We start from the raw sequence: 15,228 nt of genomic DNA, 5'->3' as shown, positions 1-15,228 counted from the left end.
TTAGTTTTTTGTTGTCAGGTGCTCCTTTGTGTTCAAATCAGGCCTCAATATAATAATGTAGCATTTGGGAATGAAGATGCAGCCCAGAAGCCCAGCACTGGAGGCCAAGATAGAGAACATCTGCACGCCTACCATGAATTTCCCCTTAGTGCTCAGGTAGGTGGGCACAAAGGACACCCAAACACTGCAGAAGACCAGCATGCTGAAGGTGATCAGCTTGGCTTCATTGAAGGCCCCAGGAAGCTTCCTGGCTAGGAAAGCCACCGTGAAGCAGATGGCAGCCAGGAAGCCCATGTAGCCAAGGGAACTGTAAAACATGCCAACAGAGCCTTCGTTGCATTGGAGAATGATTTCTCCAAGCTGGGAGCTCATGTCAAATTCTGGGAATGGAGGAGAGATCCCCAGCCAGGTGCTGCATATGAGAACTTGCACACTGGAGCAGGAAATGACAATGCAGTGGGCCAAACTCTTCCCCAGCCATCTCCTCACCTTGTTCCCTGGCTTAGTGGCCAGGAAGGCCAGCACCACAGTGATGGTTTTTGCCAAGACAGAAGAGACAGCAACTGAAAAGATGAGGCTGAAGGCTGTTTGTCGGAGAAGGCAGGTCATGTTCCTTGGCCTCCCAATGAAGAGGAAGGAGGACAAAAAGGAGAGCAGTAGAGAGATGAGGAGGATGTAGGAGAGGTCCCTGTTGTTGGCTTTGATTATTGGGGTTTCTTTGTATTTAAGGAAGATTCCTAAGACAAAGCCTGTGGTTAAGGATAAGAAGAGAGCAAGTGAAACCAGGAGGCTCCCCAAACATTCTTCATAGGACAGGAAGGTCAATATTTTGGGGACACATTGTTGTCTATTCTCATTTGGATGCTGATCTTCTGGACATTTGTTGCATTCATCAGTATCTGCATAGAGGAAAACACACTTCAGTACCCTAACTTCAGTTACACACCTGAAATTTGCTGACATCACTATTGCATTTGGTGATAGACATTTTGGCAGCAGCACCCATTTTGCTATTATTCACCTCGAAAAATTAATATCTAGTGCCAAGGCCAGAAATAATTATAGACCCCTCGATTAGACAACTGTGGGTTAAATGGAGCAATAGGCTGACTCAGTATCAAGGCAGCTTCCTGTCATGTTTGAATATTGAGAAGCAGATGTGTTAAGCCCCAACTTTATTTATAATATATTGAAGCTAGAATAATAATTTCTAAAATCATGAATTGCATTAGAATTCTATGATTCTTCCAAGGAACTCGGAGGAGTATTATTGTGTGGCACTGCCTCCATTCCTGAACTACTGGAGATCTCTCAGAAATAGTCAGGTGGTCTCTCTAGCCCTGGTGCTGACTGACTCCATGGCAGAACAACAACCCTCTAGAGGTGACAGGTTTGGTGAACCCAATACATCTTGGCTCTCTTGCCCACTTTCCTTTCACTCATCAAGATCTTCCCCAGGAGAAGATTACCTGACAATATTGGAAGTGATCTTTGAATACTAGTTGCTGGAGATCACATGGGGGTTGGAGGGCTGTTCTTTCTATGCAACAAGGCCTTTCTTATATCCTCGATTTTTCTTACGAGTTGCTTTTTATTAATGGATAGATTTGGAAGAAAGTTCCACCTATCCATGAGTAAAACTGTACAGGTGATGTAGTCGAAACCATAAGACAAAATTCTGTAGAGGAGCTAACATAATTAAATCCTGAAAAATTCTCAACAGATGGGCAAATTAAGTTTCCTGGTGCTGTGGGGACATTAAAAAGGTAAAGGGACCCCTGACCTTTACAGGCTGGCAATAGGTGGACCCTCCTTGAAGAGGGCATTTCATTCATGGGGTGACATTTTCAGTGCTATTTTCTAGAAACAGAGGTGCCTGTCAGCGAATGGTCTGAATCAGAGGATTGGGGAATGCGTTCTCAGGCAGATCAGCTCCTCTCTGAAGAGGGAGAGACACAGGACACCAAGCAGATTAGACCAGAGTTACCTAGCTATGAGATAATGGAAAGAACAGAAGGGAGGGAACAGCGAGCAAGGATGTCATAGGAGAGTCTGGGAGACCCTCCCTCCCCACAAACTAGGAAGTCCATAGAGAACAAAGGATGCAGAGAGCAGGAGGAACTTCCCGTTGGTGCCAGGATGTCGTGGGGGGGGGTTAGAAGGGGAAGGATTTAGAGTAGCCAACTGCTCTCCTTATGCGGATCTTTGCTTGCAACCAGATGACTGAATAAAAAGAGTATAAATTATAAACTGCTCATTAATTCTTGTCTGTAAAATTACCAAAGGGAGAGGAGGACTGTCCACGCCTGACAGTGCCAGAACTCATCATGAATGCCTCCATTGTTCTCTTAGAATGCCAATGGTACCCACTTGACAGGTGACAGAGCTAGCCATTACTAACATCTTCTTTGCAGTGGCTCAGATATTAGCCCCATCCTCACATCAAAGGCCATTTTCTCTGAGATCCTCTCCTACCTTCCTGAGTGGAGATGGTCCCTTCTGAGCAGGGAGAACAATCATAGCAGCAGGGCGGCTTCCCTTCCTGAACTTTTCTGGAATATCCAGGGAGACAGCTTTCTGTGCATCTTGATTGAGGCACGGTCTAGGCATGAAGAGAAAATTGAGCATTAAGGAGAAAGTGATAGGTGAATTTATACCTTTGGACATAGATAATAGAATTTTGGAAGGATCGCGGAGAGGAGATATTTGTTTCTGATAACCTCAGGTGACCCCAGACCATATTTTGGACAGTTACATTTTTCTGTGTTTTTTTGCAGAGCTGCATGGCAGAGACACCTTTTTCGAGCCTGGCATAAACCATCGTATGAAGATCAGCAATAAAACAAGTCGTCCATCTGCTGCCATCACATCTGCCAATGGAGTCATTGGTGTTGCTTCCAAAGACCACCTAATTTGGTGTCCAGTTTGCTTGTGTGCCATGTCTCTATGCCCAAACAAATGTGGAATGCCTTACTATACTCCAGCTTTACCCAAGCTGTTGCTCCTCTGATATCTTTGCACAATGCTGGCTGGAGTGCATGGGAGATGTAGTCCACAATATTTGGAGGGCACCAAGTTGGGGAAATGTGTTTGGAAAATCTCCTATTTACATTGAAATTTTATACAAGTTTCCTGAAGAGCAGGTTCCATTAAACTCAGTGGGACTTAGCTCCAGAGAAGTGCCCACAAGTTTGCAGTCAAAGCCTCATATGTACTATTCAAAATGTTATTAGAGCATAGCTGATGTCATAGTTAATAAAATGACAGATCCAATCTTTCCTACCTTCTTAAATAGCTTGGGCCACACAATTGCTTCTGGGTTAATGGTGAACTTCAGATTTGAGGACTTTTGTCTCTCTATTCTCCCAATTTTCACTCTATCATGAGAGTTATTAGGAAACAGCACCCAATTCACAATATCGAAGTCAATGGCCAGTGCCCCATTCTCATCTAAGTACTGTCCATCAGCTGAAGTATTAGAACTGGACTTCTTTCAAGAAACGATGAAGCTAGAATGACAGAGGAAAATCCAGCAATGAGTAAGCAGGGCTGAATTATGTAACATGGTTTCATGTTCTCTCTGCATCCTGATCTTCTCTGAATAACAACCACTGTATTTCTCATTTGGAACCATCTGACTGTTCTAGATTATTAGACACCCTCAATCAACTTCAAAAATTTTGGGGGTGACGAAAATCAACATCACTACATATATTAGGAAAGGTTGATTTGGAGGGATAAAATGGGAGCCACTGCAGCAGGGTCTCAGATTATGAAATCAAGGTCTGAGAGATGGTCCTTAAGGTATTTTGGTCCTCAACCATTTAAGGCTTTATAGGTCAAAGTTGGACTTTGATAGATAATTTATTACGGTCAAAGACCAGCTCACATAACACAATAAAAACAGCATTCATAAAGATAAAATATACAATTAGAGCAGATTGAAGCAATAGTTCATAAGTTAAAATTGAGATATATACATACACCTGTACAACTGAGATTTGGGCTACCATAAAAATTGACCCTGAGGCACCCCAAAGGGCGACTCCAGCTTTTTGCTAGTAAGCTATTTTATTCTAGAGCAGCGGTTCTCAACCTGTGGGTCCCCAGATGTTGTTGGACTACAACTCCCATCATCCCTGAGCTCTGGCCTTGCTAGCTAGGGGTGATGGGAGTTGTAGTTCAACAACATCTGGGGACCCACAGGTTGAGAAAGGCTGTTCTAGAGGATGATCTGTGCCTACAAATCTGGGCGCAGAATCTGGCTACCAGCCAGGTCGTCTTATGGTCTTTGCCTAAGAGGAGAAAATTAGGTTTAGACTTGTCTGAAAGATCAGCGAGCCTCTTCAGCAAAGCATCAATGGTGTCAATCTCAGCATAAAAAGGACATCTAAAAAATGTCGATTTGCAAGCCCCCTCCATATAGGCTGGCCCCTCTCACTGTCCTCGGAGCTTGCTTACCGGTAACCTCCTCTGGCTGATATCTCGGACAGACCAGGGAGATTTTAATAGGTGACATTTTCCCAAGCGTGGGTAAAATGCACAACCCCTCTCCTGCTTCCGCAGGGGAAAGAAAATAAGTCAGAAATCTATTTACATGCTTTTATTTCTGACATTACAGCACTAGAGAAAAACACATCCTTTCAGTTCAGCTCTTCCAGCAAGTCAGACAAACTTCCTGAACATGAGCAGTCAGAGGGTTTCAAGTTACACTCTTCACAAAGACTTATCCAGCTTGTGAACTTCCTGGGAAATTCTTCTTTCCCACAGATAAGCACATCATGTTTCGTCAACAAACTGTCTGTCTGCAGCGGTGATGTTTCCATATACTGACAAAAAATACATGTTCAGGGCTTCCTATTTCCCCTAATGGGCAGGCGCAAAGTCTCTGTGCATACAGGACTCTTCTATAGGAACCTTCCAGAACCGGTGAGGGCAAGGCCAAGCTTCTAGCAAGAGTGAAAGCCCTTCTTGCATTTCTGGATGCGAGGAAATAGAGATATGTTGCTGGAGCGGCTATGTATCTCCCGTTTTCTATTATTTTATAATCGGGGACCCTTGTACAGTCCTGTTGTCTCTCTGTGTCCATGATTCTTTGCCGAACCACAGATCTAGCTTGGCCCAGGCCCATAGTTATGAGGGTTTGAGAAGCAAGGCCCAGTTTCTGAAGAGTGTTTAAGACTGCTGTCTGCCAAAGTTCGACTTTGACTTGGGTCTGGAAAATTATTGGCAGCCAGTGTGGTTGGACCAGGATCGGTGTAATATGCTCAAACAGTGTTGTCCCTGTGAACAACATGATGGTCGAAGTCTGAATCTTCTGAAGATTCTGAATTGTCTTCAGAGGCAGCCCAGCGTATAACACAGAAGTGTGATTTTAACTGGAAGACAAAAGCTTTCAAGAGTATTGCTAATAACAGTTTAATATGGTAGTATCTAATCCTAAGTGTTTTTGTTACATTTTGTAAAAAGTAATTCCTAATATTCATATTAATTTAAGGTTACCAGATTTTTTTCAAAGAATCCAGGGACAGTTTTTTTTTTTTGAAAAGAGAAAAAAAGTTATTTAAAAAGTTATTTAAAAATAATAATTAAGAAGTAATATCCTCTCTTCTGTGGTCTCCTCTGTCGTGCGGCCTTCCTCTGTGCCCCAGCCTCCTCTCTTGGAGCACTAGCCACCATGGAGTAGGCTCAGGTCAGGCCTAGGCTCAGCCACGTGTCTTTGCCCTCCTGGTGCTCTCCTATCTCTTCTCCTCAGCGGCAGCAGTGGTGTGACAAAGTCGGGGCTCCCCTCTTCTTTCTCCTTCCTCTTTCTCTTCCTTCTTCTTCTCCTCTCCTCCTTCTCCCTACATCGGCTCCGGGGTTTTCCTGGCCCCGGAGCACCACTGGGCAGTAGACCGCGTGGACGGGTACCCTCGCTCCCATCTCGATTTGGGTCGTGGGGGGGTCAGCAGTTCCCCCAGTTGACACCCCAGGCATCCTGTTCCCCCTCAGCAGTGGCAGCGGCAGCGGCAGTGTCAGTGTCAGCAGCCCGGAGCCAGCATGGTAGCGCAGTTGGCACTGGCTGGCTTCAGGAGCTGCTCGTTGCCGTGGCGCCCGCCATTTTGCCTCGCTAGAAGTCCCCATATAATGTGTCTTCTGCCATTGAACCAATCACGCAACATTCATTCCCTACTAATAAATCTACAACACTTAAAATATAAATCTGGGAACATTAAATGAAATTCGGGGACATTCCGGGGACAGATTTTGTCTAGGGACATATTTGTAAATCCAGGGAGTGTCCGGGGAAAACAGAGACATCGGGTAACCATATATTAGATCTAGATTCCACATGTTTAGACCTTTTGTGGATTCCCAAACAATGCAGTATAGGAGGCTGCTAAGAAGTAGATAACTGTTGAATCAGAGCATTGGTCCAACGAGCTCCACTTCCATCTCTATGAGTTGCTGCCTTTCAAGTCAGTCTATAAGTTGCTGCCTGCAAATCATTGGATGATACTTTTGTCTGCAGGAATATAGCCTGAATCTGTAGGCTAGACCTGCCGAACAGTGATGGGCCAATTCTGTTGTGCTCTATCTGTAACTCATGTAGAATTCCCTTCCCCTGGAAACCTGGATGGAAGAAGCTCTGACTGACTTCTGCCAGCAGGTGAAAACAATGCCAATGGCCAGTCAGTCAATGTAGACAATATTAACCAGTGTTCTGACGCAGTTCAAGACAGATTCAGATGATCCTATCATGGTGATTCCAGAGCAGGAACAATAAATTCCAGTTTGTAAAAGGAAAACAACATACCTGCCATGGTTGTAGCTTTTGAAGTTCCATGCTGCCTCCATCCACAATCGACATCCTCTTTGACCTGGATGAATATGCAGCATTGAAGGCCTGAGCCACAGCTTGGATACTCAAGTAGTTCACATAGCTGTCTTGGGACAGGATTCTTTCAATCTCTTCCTGGGGCAGCATCTTCACGTTATCCTTCTCTCTGCATTTGGTCATACCCCTCACAGACAAGGCATGCTTGGAATAGGAACAATCAAATGCTTCTTCTGAATACTGTTGACTAGCCAAGGACATTGGCCCATAGTAGTCCTTCTTCATCCTTTTTTTGGTCTTCATTACAAAGGACAAAGAGCCATGGGCATATTGGAAGCAGTGAATATCACATAGGAAAATTTTGTTCTGAAGACCTGTGGTTACCCAGACTTTCCCCCCAGTTTGTATCCTTTCCAGTAAGGACTGTACCTCTATGATGATAAAAACTCCACTTTGAGAATCTGCAAAGTAAACAAATACATGGGCTTGTCTCCACATGGCAGGTGGTTCATGGGGTATCCACAGCCAAGTATCTTGTAGTATTCTTTGTGTGAAGGCAACACAAATTTCCCTTTTGTTCATCAGAGGTGTAAAAGTACTCAGGAACCTTTCTCCACTGTCATTGTCTGGAGCAAAGAGGCCGACCCACGTCCACCTGAAATGTAGGAGGAGTTGGACCATCCCCTGGTACTGCGTTTCTTGGTTTGGGACCATCCGGTAGACAAAAGGGGACTGGAATTTATCAGTAAGAACAAAGCCATAACTGAGCTGGTGAGGAAAGGGAAAGAGATTGATGGCTTGTTTTTCAGCATTAAGACCCGATACGTCTATGTGAAGGATGCTGACAGATTTAGTGCAAACCTCACCATTTTTTGGAAGTAAAACAATATTATTAGTAGTATTTAAAAATAAGCAATTATTATACTGATTAATTGTATTTTAGTATTTTGTTGGAAGCCACCCAGAGTGGCTGGGGAAACCCAGCCAGATGGGCGGGGTATAAATAATAAATTATTATTATTATTATTATTATTATTATTATTGGCAAAATTCTCTATGCAGTTAAAAAAGAACCAATAAAAACCAATCAAGATGGTAAAACTCTATAATCAAACATCAATTAAAAGGCCTGTTGTAAAGAAAGGAAAGGAAGGGGGGGGAGCGGAAAAAGAGAAAAGATTTGCATAGACCCTAGAAAGACAGTAGGAAAGGGGCCTGTCTGTTCTCTCTTTTTTTTTTAAATGATATTTATTAAGGTTTCAAAAGAAAAGAAAAATTACACAGATAAAAAGAAAAGACAAAAAAAGAAAGAGAAAAAAGAGAAAAAATACAAAGTACCAAATACAGAAAAAAGATAAAAAAACACTTAAAAACAAATCAATTTTTCATATCTTACACTTCATTTCCTTGCTTCCCTGACGTCCTCTCACCTCCCTTTTTTGTATTCCAGTTCAATTAGTTAATTCAGCAATTCCTTTCCCTCTTTGTTTTTATCTTAATCCTTAAACTTAATATATTATAACTTTAGATTTTCACCTGTTAACAATCCATTTTTACATACATCTTTATAACATTGCTGCTAAAACCACTTAACTTCATTCTGTCATCATTCTAACATTCATTAATTTTGCAGTATTTCTGTAAATAGTCTAACTTTCTTCCAATCTTCTTCCACCGACTCTTCTCCCTGGTCTCGGATTCTGCCAGTCATTTCCGCCAGTTCCATATAGTCCATCACCTTCATCTGCCATTCTTCCAGAGTGGGTAAATCTTGTGTCTTCCAGTACTTTGCAGTAAGTATTCTTGCTGCTGTTGTGGCATACATAAAGAGAGTTCTGCCCTTCGTTGGCACCAATTGGCCGACTATGCCCAGGAGGAAGGCCTCTGGTTTCTTCAAGAAGGTATATTTAAATACCTTTTTCATTTCATTATATATCATCTCCCAGAAAGCCTTAATCCTTGGGCACGTCCACCAAAGGTGAAAGAATGTACCTTCAGTTTCTTTACATTTCCAGCATTTATTATCGGGCAAATGGTAGATTTTTGCAAGCTTGACTGGTGTCATGTACCACCTGTATATCATTTTCATAATATTCTCTCTTAAGGCATTACATGCCGTAAACTTCATATCTGTGGTCCATAACTGTTCCCAGTCAGCCATCATTATGTTATGTCCAACATCTTGTGCCCATTTAATCATAGCAGATTTCACCGTTTCTTCCTGAGTATTCCATTTCAACAGCAAGATATACATCTTTAACAAAATCTTAGTTTTGGGTTCTAACAGTTCTGTTTCTAATTCATTTTATCGCAGCAATACGGCCTAGCAGTGAAAGCTTCAAATTTGACCAAATTTCTAAATCTTTTTTCACTTCAGTTCCATAATTCTTCATACCCTCCAACATCTGGGTGAAGAAAAGGCTAAAGAGTAAACATGCACAGGGGAGGGGGGGAACTTTTCTTTTTTTGTCTTATGTGAGTACCTAATACACCCCCCCCCGAAAGGAATCATTGCAATTACTGATCACAAGCAGGAGGATTAAGAAATGTGTGGAATTAAATTGCTAATCAAAGACATGGCTGGTGGGAAGATCGGGAAGGAATGAAAGTTCTGTGTGACGCAGCAATAAAAAGAGATTTATTATGGCAGGCCTGCCTACAGGAGGACGAGGGGGAGGAGGACCATGGCTTGTTACTATATCGGAATGTGAGTTGGACCTGGCAGGGCCCCCTGAGAAAATTGATGAGAGACTGGTAGACCTGTGGAAATCAACGGACAGACTGTGGGAAGGTTTTGTACGGATGTGCGGAAATGGCGTCTGTTTTTTTCTTTTTGATATGGCTCTTGGAGGAGTGTAAAATCCACACAGGATATAACAACGTTTGTTTTCAACCCACTTGTGGAGACTATCAGAGATCACAAAGAAAGGAATATATGATAACAACAAGAAGATGAGGAAAACAACAAAGAGAAGGTACATTAAAGCAGCAGCAAGAGAGATGTTTGGATCCCTTTCGGACCACTAAGTATGGGTACCCCCAACAAAAATTTTAAAATTTGGCTGTGTAATTTGGAACTAATGTGATTTGGAATTAATGTGATGTGATTGGCGTGTTAATAAAAAATTATTTAAAAAGAAAAGGAGTAAACACTGCACAAATCTAAGTCAGCTGAGTGGTGCTTTGTTTGCCTCCTTCCAGAAAATCCTGCAGCCAAGCTTGTGCCAAATGTATTGTTCTGCTTTTCTTTGGACCATAGCAGTGAGGCTGAGAGGGAGGTCTTGTCATCTGGGCAGCCCAGGATTTCTGTACCCACTGCCTAGGCTTGTGCACTGTGGACATCACTTTGATAGTGCTAACATAGTGGTTTGACTTCATCCCAGAGACACACTCCATTGTCTTTCAAGACAGACAGATGCCAACAACAACAACAACCAGGTGGTTAATGTTGCCAGGTGTGTTTCACTTGGACCCATTGATTACCTGTGGGATCTTGTAGATGCCCAACATGCTTGCAATGTGTGTGGAGATGTCAAATTCACTCTTTTCAAGAACAGCTAGCAGGCTTTTCTGTTTCCCACAGCGGTAGTTTGGAATATTGATTTTCCCACCAGCAAGCAGGTCTGTCATGGAGTCAGAAGTCAGTCTTCCCTCAGAATAGCTATCATATAGGCTGTAGCCCAGGGTGATGTTGGGTAAGATGCTGGGGTTATGATTAATATCCTGAAGAGCAAGGGAGAAGGAAATAACGTGTGAGTTCTTCTTATCCACCCAGCTGCGAAAAAAGTGTGTCACACAGTCAGCCTCAATTCAGTGAAAATGAAAGCCACATTCTTTTTTGTATTAATCAAAGCAACTTGGAAAAGGGACCAGGAGGTAGAGCAAAGTGAGACATAGGTAAACCTGTACCTGTATCTGCAGTATATTTGCAAGGAAGGAGGATGGAGGGAAGCACAGTCAACATTGTCAATTTGCAATTGCATAGATTTTGTTGTGCATGGGGAAAAGAATTGTGTTCCCATTTTATTTACGACAGAAAAACTGCAACTCAAATAAATAATAATAATAATAATAATTTATTATTTGTACCCCGCACATCTGGCTGGGTTTCCCCAGCCACTCTGGGCGGCTTCCATAGAAACCAAAAATACAACCCACAACATCCCTCAACACTTCCTACATTTTAGAAAACAAGTTATGCTTTGGAGAGCAGTACATGTGAAAACTACTACTAATTACATAAAATACATTATAAAATGCTTTGAAACATGGCTTTCCCACAACTGAACAGACACATAGAATTCTTTAAATAAATGAATGAAATGAAATGAACATTTTCAAGTATATCGGGAAACAAGTTTATCACAGGAAATGGAGAGTAGATAGGAAGCAAAAATACATCAATGCATCATTACTTACATCTCTAGTTTGCTGACGGGGGTGTTGGAAAAGGTGAAAGGAGGCTGATCATTAAATAGCCTTGGAGATGTGACTCCACTAATGAGGTGGTCTGCTAGCCAGTAAAAATTTGCAGGCAATATTTGCTCCTTGATCTGCTTCAGTGGGCATTTTCCTCTCAGCTGAATCCCATTGGTTGCAAGAGGCAGCAGCAGAAGCAGTGCTATCATTCTGGATCTACCTGCTACGCTTTCCTTGAAGCTGTCCCACCCAACACTAGCTGCTGGTCTCAATAAGCCCCAAGGTTCTTGCAAATCAGAGATTGCAGTGAACTGACAAATCCAGCTCTGGTCTCAGAGCTATAGGGTGATGGTTCAGTGGTGGAGCATCTATTTTGCACCAAGGTGGTGAGAGGGTGCAATCTCTGCTCCCTGTTCCAGGCAAGCGTGAGGATTTCCCCTTCCTGGAAAGCCAGTCAGCCTAATTGTCAGATCTAGAAGGCAGCATCACACAGATGTAGCTTCCCACTTCACCTGCTCTGTGTCTTGGCCCCCAGGATTTTGTGGCATGATATATATTTTATACATCCAACCTTCCAGGGAGAGTGGAATAAAAAACTGTACTTAATTGTGGTATTTATCTTATTGGTCCCAAAGGCAATATTCAAGTGGTGGGGTGGGGGCTACCTGGATTCAGGAAAGAATAAAAATAGATCACTGTGATTCTGATGATTGTAAAGGGGGAAAGTTCTCCCCTGAAACTTGATAGGAGCAGGTGCAGAGCAGGAGAAAACATGTTTACTCAATAGGCTGCCACGGATCATCAAGGGTAAAGGTGAGTTGGGCAGAACATGATTGATATCAGAAGAGCCCTGAGGTTGAATCAGGCCAAAGTCCAGCATCCTGTTCTCACAATGGTCAACCAGGTGACACAAAGAGAAGCCCACAAGCTGGAGATGAGAGCAGAACTCTCCATACATTCTATTTTCCTACCTCCAGCAGAGCAGTGGTAGCATATCAACTTAATTGCAAGAGGAGGTCAACTATGATGATCAAGGGTCTAGAAACCAAGCCTTATGAGGAACGGTTGAAGGAGGTGCATATGTCTAGCCTGGGAAAGAGGAGTCTGAGAGGAGATAACTTGTTTTCTTTTTCTTTCTTTTTTTAAAAAAAAAAATTATTTATGCTTTTCATATTTATACAATTCATTAATTTTGAGCAAGCTTGTTTTCTCCTGGAAAGTAGGACTCGACCCATCACAACGCCTGAACACTGAGGTCCCCCTCCCTCACTGTGAGAAAACCTTCTGGGTTGTGGTGCCCTCCCTGTGGAACCTCCCCCTTCACATGACAAGGATATAAAGAACTACATCACTTTTAGAAGGCAGCCCTGTATCGGGAAGTTTTGAATGTTTGATTTTTATTATGTTTTATTACGTTTAATATGTTTAATATTATGTTTTATATATGTTTTATTGTGTTTAATATGTGCTGTAAGCCACCCAGAATGGGTAGATAGATAGATAGATAGATGATAGAGAGATAGATAGATAGATAGATAAAATTCTCATATTTTTTTAAAAAATGATATTTATTAAAGTTTCAAAGGAAAATACAGAATACAGAAAAAAAGTATAAAGTTTTTAAGATATAACAAAAAAATAAAAAATAAAAAGAAACATACAAAATAAAACAGTTAAAAACACGTTAATTTTCCATAACCTATCTTCCTTGCACTTATTTCCCCAAACCTCCTCGTACCTCCCTTTTTTGTATTCCAGTTCAATTTGTTAGTTCAGCAAATCCTTACCATTAAGCTTTTACCCATTTGTAAGCCTTTTTTCGTATCTCTTAAAGCATCACAGGTGGAAACCACTTAATTTCTATCCAACATCCTTCTAAAATTCCTTAATTTTACAATATTTCTGTAAATAATCTTTAAATTTCTTCCAGTCTTCTTTCACTGACTCTTCTCCCTGGTCTCGGATTCTGCCAGTCATTTCCGCCAATTCCATGCAGTCAATCACCTTCATCTGCCATTCTTCCAGAGTGGGTAGATCTTGTGTCTTCCAATACTTTGCAATGAGTATTCTTGCTGCTGTTGTGGCATACATAAAAAAAGTTCTATCCTTCTTTGGCACCAATTGGCCGACAATGCCCAGAAGAAAGGCCTCTGGTTTCTTCAGAAAGGTATATTTAAATAAATTTTTTATATCATTATAAATCATCTCTCAGAAAGCCTTAATCCTTGGGCACGTCCACCAAAGGTGAAATAATGTGCCTTCAGTTTCTTTACATTTCCAACATTTATTATCGGGCAAATGATAGATTTTTGCAAGCTTGACTGGGGTCATGTACCACCTGTATATCATTTTCATAATATTCTCTCTTAAGGCATTACATGCCGTAAACTTCATACCTGTGGTCCATAACTGTTCCCAGTCAGCAAACATAATATTGTGTCCAACATCTTGTGCCCATTTAATCATAGCAGATTTCACCGTTTCATCCTGAGTATTCCATTTCAACAGCAAGTTATACATTCTTGACAAATTTTTAGTTTTGGGTTCTAACAGTTCTGTTTCTAATTTTGATTTTTCCACCTGGAAGCCAATTTTCTTATCCAGATTATATGCCTCCATTATCTGGTAATAATGAAGCCAATCTCTCACTTTATTTTTTAATTTCTCGAAACTCTGCAATTTCAATTTGTCTCCTTCTTGTTCCAAAATTTCCCAATATTTCGGCCATTTTCGCCTCCATATTGAGCCTTTTCAGAGCTTTCGCTTCCATTGGTGACAACCACCTTGGAGTTTTATTTTCCAATAAATCCTTGTATCTTGTCCAAACATTAAACAATGCTTTCCTGACAATATGATTTTTAAATGCTTTATGTGCTTTGACCTTATCATACCATAAATATGCATGCCATCCGAATACGTTGTTAAAACCTTCTAAGTCCAAAATGTCTGTATTTTCAAGAAGTAGCCATTCTTTCAACCAGCAAAAAGCTGCTGATTCATAATAAAGTTTAAAGTCTGGCAGGGCAAATCCACCTCTTTCCTTTGCATCAGTTAACATCTTAAATTTTATTCTGGGCTTCTTGCCCTGCCAGACAAATCTAGAAATATCTCTCTGCCACTTCTTGAAACAGTCCATCTTGTCCACAATTTGCAATGTCTGAAACAAAAACAACATTCTAGGCAATACATTCATTTTTATTGCAGCAATACGGCCCAGCAGTGAAAGCTTCAAATTTGACCAGATTTCTAAATCTTTTTTCACTTCGGTCCAACATTTTTCATAATTATCTTTAAATAAGTTCCCATTTTTGGCTGTCATATTAATCCCCAAGTATTTCACTTTCTTTACCACAGTCAATCCTGTCTCATTCTGAAACCTATCTCTTTCAATCGGTGTTAAATTTTTCTCTAAAACCTTAGTTTTTAACTTGTTCAATTTAAAACCTGCCACTTGACCAAATTATTGAATTAATTCTAAAACTCTTTTAGTGCTAGATTCTGGCTCCTGTAACGTCAATACTAAGTCATCTGCAAATGCTCTCAGTTTGTACTGTTTAGCTCCGACCTGTATACCTTTAACCAACCGGTCCTTTCTAATCATGTTTAACAGGACCTCCAGGACCGATATAAAAAGCAGTGGGGAAATTGGGCACCCTTGTCGTGTCCCTTTTTCTATCTTAAATTCTTCCGTGACCACATTATTTACAATTAATTTGGCCATTTGTTCAGAATATATTGCACCTATACCATTTTCAAAACCTTGGCCTACCCCCATCCCATGTAAGTTTTTCTTCATAAAACTCCAAGAGATATTGTCAAAGGCTTTCTCCGCGTCCACGATAAAATTCTCATAAGACCTTTAACCAATATCCCTTACGTAGTCACTTTCTTTCTAATTTAGCTACGTTCTTTTTGTACTTTAGCAATTCAGTTTGCAACTTCTTAAGCAGCTTATGAAATCCTGCTATGGGTCATGATCAGTTTAACTCCAG

General features: G+C 41.3%; 1 pseudogene across 1 annotated transcript; it reads right to left on the bottom strand.

The window, feature by feature from the left end:
* LOC308465605 (vomeronasal type-2 receptor 26-like) lies at positions 1 to 11,445 on the bottom strand (annotated as a pseudogene). Its single transcript has 6 exons — positions 11,237 to 11,445; positions 10,301 to 10,592; positions 6,797 to 7,585; positions 3,284 to 3,509; positions 2,476 to 2,602; positions 1 to 899 (listed from the first exon to the last, which is right to left on the bottom strand). The product of its transcript is annotated as a vomeronasal type-2 receptor 26-like (transcript).
* Between the last annotated feature and the right edge of the window lie 3,783 nt (positions 11,446 to 15,228).

Source organism: Podarcis pityusensis (assembly GCF_964106645.2).
Source record: "Podarcis pityusensis genome assembly, chromosome: 2".
NCBI classification, from domain to species: Eukaryota; Metazoa; Chordata; class Lepidosauria; order Squamata; family Lacertidae; genus Podarcis; species Podarcis pityusensis.
Note: the sequence above shows the minus strand (reverse complement) of the source record. Positions and strands in the feature narration are given on the sequence as shown.